This window comes from Eschrichtius robustus, chromosome 4 (assembly GCF_028021215.1).
Source record: "Eschrichtius robustus isolate mEscRob2 chromosome 4, mEscRob2.pri, whole genome shotgun sequence".
Lineage (NCBI taxonomy): Eukaryota > Metazoa > Chordata > Mammalia > Artiodactyla > Eschrichtiidae > Eschrichtius > Eschrichtius robustus.
In genome coordinates, this window is record NC_090827.1 from 3,350,063 (window position 1) to 3,362,399 (window position 12,337).

The following is a 12,337-nucleotide window of genomic DNA, read 5'->3' on the forward strand; positions in this document are numbered from 1 at the left end:
GCTTGAAGGAGTTGCTTCGCTTGTTAGGTGTTGGATGCCATCTGTGCAGAGCCAAAGGCTCTCCTCCTCTGCTGTTGATTGTCATTATTTCATGCGGGGAAAAGAGAATAAAATAGATTCTTCCATTGGCTGCCTTTGGACAAGGCCCAGGAATGGCACCTGGTACGGTTTTTGATTTCTCATTTTTTTCTGATGGAGCCGTCACATCTGGGGTTCGTAGGTAGATTGCACTCGTTTACCAGACTGTGGAAGATGGGTGGTAGTTTTGCAAGGCAAATTCATTTCACAGTGTCTCCAGAAAGTTCCTATTCCAAAGGATTACTTTATTGAAAACAAGGGAGGTCGTGCTCTTTGCTCTTGTTGCACTGCTTCTCAGGTGCCTTCTGCATCTCCTGCCGGTTGTAAGTTGTCAGTCACTAGTCTTCTGCAGCTGAAAATGCACGTTCCCAGTCAGTGTGATGGAAAAGCCCATTTCAGTGAAATGTTTCAATGCCTTTCAGTTTGAAGTGCCAAGTGAAATCACACATGCTGAGAATATTAGAACCTAGCGAGGCAGGTCAGAAAATGATGTCAGAGGCCTTTAGTGGAAATTAGAGAGCGGGGAAGTGGAATCTCCGGTTGGTTGATTAGAATAGCAATGACTCGAAACCTACTAAAAGGTGGGTGGAGGGGGGTGTGTCCCCCAACAAAACTGGAAGAGACAGAACCTCCACTGTGACCGCGTGCGGACTGTGCCAGAGAAATGAGCTGTTAAACTTCCCTGTTTACGCACGGGTTGTGGAGAACAGAGTGAAAACTGACCAGCACAGAACTTGGCCCGAGTCAGAAGTGGGCCAGTTGCTACTGACACCACAACGTGAACGCTTCGCTGACCGTCTGAAAGCAGCACGTTTCCCCCACCAAACCTTCATAGAACAAGTCACCTTAGAGAAGCCTACCGAACATTTTGAACATTCCTAAGTGTCCACCGTATTAACACTGATGCTCCCTTGGTTATTACTAATGCGGACCTACATGTTTATTTGTTATTTTAAAGAGAAAGTAGATGGAAATGTGAATGTTTTCCACCTTCACCTGGCTTGTCAAAAATAATTACTTTTCTGAAAGTTTGAAATTTACTCAGAAGTAAAAAAAAAAAAAAAAAAAATGTTTTGGTAGCAGGTGCCTTTTCTGTTGAGTGCTTTGTGAATGCAAGGGCTGGAAGTTTTTCTGCCCTGTCTTTTCTCTTGAGTGCTCGAGGGTTAGAAGTTTGTAATATAAAAGCAGAGTTATTAAATAAACTGGATATGGACAGATGGATATGAATTAGGAAAGTTTTGCTGTCGTGCTTCCTTCTGTTTCTCAGGATACATTTGGTGAAGGAGTTTGTACGATTCTTATGGCAGGCAAAAGAAAGGTGGCTTAAAAGAAAAGAGGAAAATATATAAATATTTTTTGTTAAATTCATTTTCTTCCTTTTTTCTTTTTTTTTTAACCCTACCAGCCCAGTTTGTCTCCCAAACCCTGTGAAGACGTGGTTTTGTACGAGGTCACTCAGTTGCCTAGAAGTAATCGTGCTGTCACTCGTGTGACCTAAGAAGTTAGCTCGAAGAGAATCTGGGGGTGGGGAGAGCCTCAGTGCAAACACAGGAACTTTGAAGAGTGTTATGAAATTAGGAAGCTTTTCATGCCCACCTGGAAAACGGAAACCCATTTTCCCGTTTATTTAGGCACGTCACTAGAGGGGGAATGGCAAGGAGAAACAAAATTGTCACTCGAATTTTTAGCTAAGTCTCACATATTCATATTTAAGGGGCTGTCACTATTTCACCTGATACTCTGAGAGGACAAGAAAAGCCATCTTTAATCCAATGTGTGTCCCATATTGTGTGTCTGGAAAGTGGCTAAGTTCTAGTCATCGGGGCACTGTATTCTCAGTAACAAACCTCCTTGAAAATAAGGGGCACTAAATGTTCTATTAATGTTTTTCAGTGCACCTCTGTTGAGAAACAGGACTCTTAAGTAACTGCTTTATCAAACTGTTTGGGTTTATGTCTTTAATCACTTACATGGGAAGCTTGGTCACCTAAGCAATTAAGTGAAGTGAAAGATGTAAATAAATTACAAACAGCTTTCCCCCCAAGTCTTTAAACAATAAAATGATTTTTCTAAACCATATTATTAACTTACTGGATTCAGACCCTTTCAGATTGCTTAGGTAGAGTGTTTAAATGCCTGTTTTTAGTTTTTCAGGTGAAACATCTATTGCAGAATATTCTTCTACTTTAAAGATTTAATATGATGTGTTTTTAGCTAGTTGTAAAAGTTACTTTTTAAAATGGTTTGTGTAAAACAGCTCCTGCCTCATCCCTTCCTAGTTAATAATATTACTTTGTTCTTCACTACTGAAATTTTTTTTTTTTTTGGCTATTACACCTTTTGATTTAGTTGCTAATTCATGAATTTGTCCTTGGAGAGCTCTTAACAGTACGAGACTTAATTCTTTGCAAAAGTCACTCAGTAGAATATGTCTTGAGTCATAATGAGAGGGCTGAAAAAGTGCCTTTAGCCCAGAGAACTTTAAATTATGAGAATCTGCACAAAAGAGTATCTCTGGTGAATATTTAACTTTCAAATCTAGTGGAAGAATTGTGTCTATGACAGATAAATTTTCCATCTCTTTTTTATCATTGTTTTTGAGCAGTCTTATATTTTCATCTGACAACTTACACTTTGATTATATTTTGGCTCATTTTGGGGCTCTAGTAATAAATGATTTGTCCCTTAAGTAGTTTTTGTTCGTAAAACACAACTAAATGGTCTGGGTGCACTTTTGAAAAGCATGTCTCACAAAGTAATGACTGGCCACAAGCATTTAGCTTTCATAACAATGATATTTGAATTTGGAGGTTAAAAAAATACACATTTATTACTGAAAAACCAATTTCAAACTGTATTAGCATGTGGCTCTGAACAAGTGAGGACTTGAATTTATGGTAAAAATTATTCACATTCTTTTGCAATATTGGTGGAAACTTAGTCACCTTCAAATAACCTTTTAAACATTTAGTAATTAACAGTTCCATAATTAGCTTTGCATATCTTGGCTGAGGTTCAAAATGAGTCTCTCCAGCTGCAGTGCTATGTGGTTAACACAGTCCTGCCCAGACCCCCCCGCCCCCCACCCCGGCTTTCACAGACACTCGAAAACAAAAAAACCAAAATTGAAAAAAAACATTAAGAGGACTTCCTGGTTGCCAACTTGTTGCAGTTTTCTTCCTCTCGAAAAAGGATGTAAAATAAAAACAAAACCAGCTATAACCTCCTAGCGCTATCATTTTAGCTTATTTATGAAGACTCAACCATGCTGGTTTTTTTTTTTAAATTGAAGTGTAGTTGATTTACAATGTTGTGTTAACTTCTGCTGTACAGCAAAGTGATTCAGTTAAACATATATAGAAATTCTTTTTTAAAAATTCTTTTCCATTATGATTTATCATAGGATGTTGAATACAGTTCCCTGTGCTATAGAGTAGGACCTTGTTGTTTATCCAATCTCTGTGGTTTGCATCTGCTAACCCCAAATGCCCAATCCATCCCTCCCCTGCCCCGCTCCACCTTGAAACAACAAGTCTGTTCTTTTTTTAAAAAATTTACTGTTGCCCTGAAAAAACTTTATCCAGGAGGATTTTGGGGGGAGTTAAATGAACACAATAAGGTCTGCCTTGGGTGATGTTTGAAATTCAAGTCTTATAAAGTCATATTATGTAAAGTAATAGTGGCATATGCTTCCACCCTAAATGAGCTATTTGAAATAAAGATACAGTAACCTCTTCAAAACACAGAAAGACTATGCCTTCTTGACTCATTTGAAAACTTTTTTTTTTTAGCTTTGTTACGTATTTTGTAAGTTTTATATGTAGTGGAAAGGAATTGTAATTACCTCAAAGCACTTTGATCTAGACTAGTGTAGAGTTATGGAAATGTGGACGCTGGTGATAGTTCCTTGATATCTGTATTATATGGGCTGTTCCCTCTCCTCACCCCATTTTTGGTAACAGTTTCCTCATCTGTAAAATGTGGATAATAGCTTCTCGAAGTTGTTTTGTGGATGAAGTGGAAGAACGTACATTTACTGTTGAGTGCAATGCCTAATAATAGTTCTTGTTGGTATCACATTTTAATGAAATAGTTATTATTTACCAGGCCTTGGGGATTCATTGAGACGTCTGTCCCTCAAGCAGCTCACCAGTCTATCATGTCATAAGTAGGAAGTGATTCATCAGTGCTGTGACAGCTGTCCTAGGCCAGCACTGCTGAGGTTGGGGACTTCCTAGATGGGTGTGTATTGAGTCTGGGGACTTCCTAGGCGGGTGTGTATTAAGTCTTAGGGGAGTAGAAATTCACCCACCAGTAGACCAGGAGGCTATGAAGGATTTTCCAGGCGAACCCAAGGTCATAGAAGCTGCACAGGTGGTTGTGAGGAAATAAGTGTGGACCTTTGTTCAGTGCGCCCGGAGCCAAGGGATTGAGTGGTGGATGGGAAGTGACGCCACTGTCCCGTGGAAGCTTGTGATGTGTGGAGAGTGGGAGGAGACTGGAGTTCTGTTAAGGCAGAGGTCTGACCTCCAGGGTGGAGGTGGCCAAGAGCCCGAGCTACACAGCGGAGATGGCCCCTCTGCTGGGCAGGCCGGCTGCACGTGTGCACGTTCGTATCAGCTGCTCATCGTGTCGTGCCGTGCACACGTTTACGCCAGGGCAGCCTAATCACGGCAGACGGCGGAGGTGGCCATTTCTTAGTTCACAGGAGAAAAGTCCAAGTTGTTGAACATAATTTTCTGTATAAATTTATTTATTTATTTATATTCGGCTGTGTTGGGTGTTTGTTGCTGCGCATGCGCTTTCTGTAGTTGCGGCGAGCGGGGGCTGCTCTTCCTTGCGGTGCGCGGGCTTCTCTTGTTTCGGAGCACGGGCTTCAGTAGTTGTGGCTCGCGGGCTCTAGGCTTGCAGGCTTCAGTAGCTGTGGCGCACGGGCTTAGTTGCTCCGCGGCATGTGGGATCTTCCCAGACCAGGGCTCGAACCCGAGTCCCCTGCATTGGCAGGCAGATTCTCAACCACTGCGCCACCAGGGAAGTCCGCATGATTTTCTTGATTTTCAGGATTTTTTCAACTTACACTATTTTTCCTTAAACTTTGATGTCTTTTCCATGTGCATTCTGGAATCGAATATGAAATAACTAATTTCTCATATCATTATGCTAAGTATATTAGTATTTCTTAATCTGTGATGATAATGGGATTTCCAGGCATTCCATCCTTTGCAAGAGTTGAGGAACATCTGAATTTAAGCTCACAGTTGACTTGTGGTGGCACGAGGTAACGATTGTAGCGAGTCTGTGAGGGCAGTTCCTTATTCCTCTACATCATTTTTTGTTTACATAAATTAATGTTGACATGAGGAAGGAGAAGCAATTTGTAGTACATATAATTGGTCTTTTGTAGCTTTGTCAGAGCTGGAATATAAGTAGTAAAAACTTGTTCAGTGGTTATAATGTCAGCCTTCGTGGGGGGAAAGTAAGCTGATTGGCACATTATTAGTATTATTATTATTTTTTTGCTTTACCTGCAAAGTTTATTGCATAGAGCACACATTTATATGAAAGTGTAACAGTGTTTCAACATGAGAGATTTGTACAGAAAAATATCAGAAACACATCTGTTAGGATGACTGTCTCTGCCTTTTATATAAAAGAGCTAGTGTATAAAAAGTTTTTAAATCTAAGGCACCAAGCTCTATTCTACAACAGAGATACAGTACTCTAAATACTGCAAAGGACTAGGGAATCAGAAAGAATAACTACTTCCTTTTACTAATCAAAGACTGGTGGCTACAAAGGAACACAGGCCTGCTTCAAACTATTTGTGATTCACCAGAAATCTCATTAGCATTAGGACAACTAATTTGAATTCAAGTTTTAGTCAATGGTTTAAGCAGGATTCAATGGATTTCAGGAAACATATATCCTGTGTACACGTGTGTGCGTGTACACACGTGTGGCACGTTATTTTGACTGTTAGAATTTTTATCTTTTCAGGACAAAACCGCCTCTGGTCTCACTTGCTAACTAACTAGGACTTACTGCACTGTTACAAAGTATGTGTTTCCTGCTGTATTCAGGTGTTTTCTTCTTCAGTCAGTTGGGGTGGTCGGTGGTGGCCGGGTTAGTTTTTGTAGAGCAGCACGTTTAGTCCTTGAGTTTTAGAGTCTCTTGGTACCACCATTTTTGTGCTTTCACCTCCATTAGGCAGTAAAAAGTGTTTTGGAGGGGTTGGTGTGACTTGAAAAAGGACCTTGTCTTGTTGTTGGAACTAAAACCCTCTTCCCTCTTCTCATTGCTTGCCTCCTACACATTGAACATGATCTAGAACTTCTCAAATATTTAATATGAGCTAAATGAATTGAAATCAGATTTTACATGTTGACCCTGTGAACTGCTGGTAGTTCGGTTGACAAACCAACAGTTACTGGCCCTTGGCAATTTTGTGTTCTTCTGTAGCTGGTGGTATTTGTCCCTCCCAACATAAAAGCTAATCGGAAAAGAAGAGACCCTGAAGAAGAGTTAGCTGTTGGCGGGTTATTCTAGGGAGGCCTGGTAGGAACTTTCCTAGAAGCCAGCTAGCAATCCGTGGATCTGAAGGGTTGGGGCACGATGGTGATTATCTTATCTCTCCTGAGTATTCACGCTAGAGTTGAAACGCGTTATCTTTTTAAAAAAACTTTTTTTAGTTTGAGATAATTGTAGATTCACACGCAATTGTAAGAAATAATGCAGAGATCCTGTGAACCTTTTACCCAGTTTTTTCCATTACAAATATCTTGCAAAACTGTAGCATAATATCACAATGAGGATGTTGACATTGATAAAGTCTAGATGCAGAAGAATTCCATCACCACAAGAATTCCTCTTGTTGCCTTTTTATAGACACAATTACTTCCCAACTCTACCTCTGGGGAGGACTAATCTCTTCTCCATTGCTACAGTTTTGTTATTTCAAGAATGTTATGTAAATGGAATTGTACACTATTTGATCTTTTGGATTGGCTTTTTTCACTCGGCATAATTAATGGCTTCTTACCTTTTGGCTAAAATGAATGTAGCTACTATTGTCTCTGAGCAGTTTGGGCTGTGTTCTTGAAATACCAAAATTATTCGGGGATGGGGGTGGCCCAAGGTTAGGTGGATTTAAACAGTGACAATGATGAGAAAATTCGATAATAATATGTGTAAAATAAAGACCGAAGAGCATTAGGTCTTGGATGAGCGAGAGTTGTAAGAGTATATAGCACATTGGGGATATTTCAATATATATAGTTTTCTTCCATAAATTTTGTTGTTGTTGTTCATGATGTAAGTGGTAAAAAGGTAGTCTTACCATCGATCATCTCTCATTCAAAGAAATTACCTGATCTTCCCCAACTGAAGTGGCATTTTACAATTCAGAAGGAAGTCTAGTGAATGTATATACAAAGGAATCCCAGTGGGACAATTTGAACAAAAAAATAAAGAAGGATTATAGCGTCTACGGGAAAAAATATCCATGAGCTCATGCCAATATAAGTAAATTATCCAATAAATAAGTAGGGGAGAAGAGACAGCTCTTTGTTATGGTAGAATTCCAATAAAAAATGTAGAAGGTATGATGGAAATGGAAAATCACCAGTAGGCAAACCTCACAGTGATAATTGTTGCAAACAAGAATCAGTAGATGCCAGAATTAGTGGGTGAGAGTATGATGAGAAATGTATATATCAGATATCAGAATATTTGCATAGTCTCAGAATGTCTCCCCCACCAGATTAAGTAATTAATTACAAAGGGGGGAATCAGTACTTTTAAAGTGAAGAAAACTAGCAGACACCAAATTAACTAGATGATCAAAGTTATGTCACAAGACATACCAACATCATGATACACTGAGAAGGGCGCATCTCAGATGGTATTCTCACTAAAAAAGCCCTTCAACTTAAGTATCAGAAAACACTAGACAAACTTAATTTTAGGACACTCTACAAAATGGCTAGTAGTCAGAAGTGCTCACCTTATGAAAGGATGAAGTGCTGGAAGAGTCACAGATTGGAGGAGACTAAGGAAGCATGATAACCAAATGAGCTGTGAGATTCTGGATTAGGTCCTGGACCAGAAAATAAACGTTGGGACAGCTGGTGAATTTGAATAGTTTTACTGCGGTTATTTTGGATGATGAATTGTGGCAGGCTGGATGAAGAGTCTGTGGGATCTCTGAACGACTTTTTTTTTTTTTTTAATAACTTCTTTTAGTCTAAAGTTATTTCAAAATTAAAAGTAAAAAAAAAAAAAAACCCAGCTTTTGGAATTTTACTGTGACTCTGACAAGGGGCCACCAAATTAAGATATTTTTGAAAATAATCTTTTTCCTGATTTAATCTTAATGAAGAGCTCATTACCTTTCAGCTAAATATTTTGCATCCATTGGACCATTAGTGACATGGCTGAAGCAATATATTAGAGGAAACTTACATACACACACACAAGCTTATAAATAAATGGACAAGAAGAGCTAAAATAATGTTTAACTCACCTTTATTTCTACCTGAATCTTGTAGATATTCACACAAAAATGCAGTGTATTTTACCAGGTGTGAAGTTTTCATGATCCTGAATGTAAGTAAAATTGGAATATTTGGTATAAGAAAAAAATGTGTAGGAGATAAAATGAAGCACAGTAGAAAAGAAATTGTGGTAGTAGTTTAAGGAAGTCAGTCTCGGTGCAATCAAGTTTGTAGGGTCTCCTTTTCCTTTCCTGTGAACTTAACAAGTCTTTCAAATTGTTACTTTTGGTAGGAGTGAGGGGGTGGAAGGGAGGGAAGGGGATGGCAGGGTGTGTTGAAGGAGGCTGGTCGGAGGCATTATTACAGCTGCAGATGGGGAGACCTAAGCTGTGTGTGCAGCATTTCATTAAAAGCAGTTCAAGGGACTTCCCTGGCGGTCCAGTGGTTAAGACTCCGTGCTCCCAATGCAGGGGGCCCAGGTTCAGTCCCTGGTTAGGGAACTGGATCCCACATGCATGCCGCAACTGAGAGTTTGCATGCCACAACTAAGGAGCCTGCCTGCCGCAGCTAAGACCCGGTGCAACCAAATAAATAAATAAATAATAAATAAATATTAAAAAAAAAAGCAGTTCAATATAGAAACATCTCTACAAACCTTTTTTCCATATATATATATATATATATAAATGGAGAAGTGAAATGCAAAGGCATATATATATATATATATATATATATATATATATATATATATATAAATGCCTTTGCATTTCAATTATAAAGCCCACTCCCTGCCCCACTCCTCCCATAGCCACCTACCGTTCTTTTTTTGTGTGTGGTAAATTCTGAAGAATGCATGCTGTTTCTGCATAGTGTGTATTTTTTTCCCCTGTAACTGAAATTGGTACTGGAAGATTGGATTAAAAAATATGGGCCCAAACATTTGAGATAATGACAAATAAAATGTAAGCTGGGAGGTATTTACTATTTTCAATTATAAAGATAAAAACCATTTGTTTTCTATATTTTAATGTATTTTTTTTTCTGTTTGATGTTTTCAGTAATAAATTACATTTGCGGGCACAAGTGGAAAAGAAAAGAGCTGGCCAGGCTTTGAAGTAACTAAAATCTTATAAAATAAAAAAAGTGAAAATGTGTAGGTGTCAATTAACACTTTAACATCTGTCCAGTTGTTCTGTATATAAGTAACTATTTGAAGTCTTCAAGACAGTACATTTCTGATTTCTTCTGTAAGCTACATTATGCAGTCTTGCAAACTCCATTTTCTTTTAAGCACACTCAAATGTTTTAGAAAATTCTTGGTCAAATTGTTGGAAATATTTGGCTAAGTTACATTATTTAGTGATGGTATTAAGAAGCTGCTTGATCAAATTTGTGCGTTTGCAAACAACTAGAGATGAGTTTTGAAAACTCATGAGTTAAAGAAATTGAAATACAGTAGCATGAAATGCCAAGAACTGAGGTGAAGAAGAATTTGACTGCATTTCAGTTTTTTCTAGTCTTCATTCGTGTCGGCTCCCCTTACTTTTGTAAGAGCTGGAATAAACCAAGGGGCGAGCTAGCTTTAGGGGCAGATGTTATCACGCGCTGCCCCGCGCCTTCAATTTGGGAAAACACAAGACTTCTTTTAGAGGCAGGCAGTATATGCAGAGACCCACAGTTCTTTTTTTTTTTTATTTAATTTATTTTGGTTGCGTTGGATCTTCGTTGCTGCACACGGGCTTTCTCTAGTTGCGGCGAGCGGGGGCTACTCTTCGTTGCAGTGCGCGGGCTTCTCACTGCGGTGGCTTCTCTTGTTGCGGAGCACGGGCTCTAGGTGCACAGGCTTCAGTAGTTGTGGTGCACGGGCTCAGTAGTTGTGGCACGCGGGCTCTAGAGCGCAGGCTCAGTAGTTGTGGCTCACGGGCTTAGCTGTTCCGCGGCATGTGGGATCTTCCCAGACCAGGGCTCGAACCCGTGTCCCCTGCATTGGCAGGCGGATTATTAACCACTGCACCACCAGGGAAGTCCCGACCCACAAGTTCTTTATCCCCAAGTATGAATCTACAAACCTAACGTCATCTGAGACGTAAGTTGGAATGGGTGAGAATTCCTATCTTGATTCCATTTTCTCTGGTGTGGTTTAAATCTCCATCAGTTAGAGGAAGCTCTATGTCTTTGGGGGGGGGGAGGGGCAGCATGGTAAAATCATTTCACTTTAAAAGTCCTTGTTCCCACTTGATATATTATGGGATGGCTGTTTTCCTCTGTAGTTGCACATTTGTATCTTTAAGTCTGAGTTTACTTAGTGTATTTCCTTTATCTAACCTGGTGGTTATGACCCTGGACTTTGGTGTCCAGACCACAGACTGCTTTGTGCTCCTGGGCAGGTTACTTAACTTCAGTGGGTCTCAGGCTTTTGGATTTCAGGGACTTTTAAAAATCATAAAACTCTGGGGTCCTGATACTGATTTGTCACTTATTTATTTTGCCAAGTCAGCATGTTAAAATGAATGTAATGTAATGTAAATGTAAAATGAATGTAAACTCTCCACTATTCTCATTTCATAAAAGAAAGGACATTTTAATATCATAAAAATAGGTCACAATCTCAGAATAAATAAATTTAGCTCTGTTTCACCATATTGTTGTGTTTTTGTCAAGGATTCTTAAAATTTTACCGTGGGTGACTATGCTAGTATTACCAACCTCGCATGGTTGTAAAGGTTAAATACGTTCTTGTACATTTAAGTTCTTTAACAGTCTCTGGCTGGAGTGTTTAATATTTGTTATTAAATGATTATTTTTCAGTAGTTGGTATTCGTTTATCCCTTAGGTAATATTTCATCATTCGTATATCTTATGATGAATTCACCAAAGTGGTTTATAATATAAGTATTTGATGGACTTGATTGTGTTGGGGTTGCATTAGTCTGCAGGTTGTCAAAAACTGCACACATGGAGGCTTGACAGTGGGCTTATTTTTCTCACCTAATAAGAAATCTGAAGTTAGGCAGTGCAGGCTTGATACCGAGGTTCAAGGACGTCATGAAGGAAACTAGCTCATTCTCCTTAGCAAGTGATTTTGGTTCTCACAGTCCCAAGATGATGGCTGCACCCCAAGCAGGAGAGAAGGGAGGAGGCCAGGAGTGCTTTTCTCGGTAAAAGTTTGTTTTTTTGGAGGAAAGCCCTCTCCAGGTACTTGTCCTTCCTTGGCCAGAGCTCGGTCCCCTGGCTACTCCTAGTTGCAAAAGAGGCTGGAAATTTGAGGATTTTGCTTGTAAGCCTCGATATTGCAGAAAGGCAACGTAGAAAGAGATTAAGATGAATAAGTGCTGTGAGCCCATAGTATTTGTCCAACTTACTTTGCATAGCGAACAGATGATTGTAATAAGTTTATGTGGTGCTTCTCAGGAGACCTCTTTGAAAGTCTTGCTTTCAGAGGTCTTGCAGTAATGCATAGAGCTACGTTACTGTAGCCACAGCTTTGGAGTCATACAGATATATTCAACTTCTTAGTTCACTTATTAGATGTATGACTATTAATTTTCTGAAGCACAGTCTCATTTAAAAATAGAGGTAAAAATAGCACTGCATGAACATTATATATAAATATAACAGTGTAACTTTTAAATATAAATATTTCTAAATGGTAACTATTGATTTAAAATAAAACATAGGTTTATATTTTATAAATTCTTTTTGCTTCAGTTTTACTCTATTTTAAAATTTTATTTCATTTCTTATGTGCTCCAGTTTTGTGTTCTGAT

At 39.1% G+C, this 12,337-nt stretch overlaps 1 protein-coding gene across 2 annotated transcripts in view; it reads left to right on the forward strand.

Moving 5' to 3' along the window:
• Window positions 1–12,337, forward strand: part of RAPGEF2 (Rap guanine nucleotide exchange factor 2) — a 247,726-nt gene that overhangs the window by 1,116 nt on the left and 234,273 nt on the right. The gene's annotated exons all lie outside the window — the stretch shown is intronic.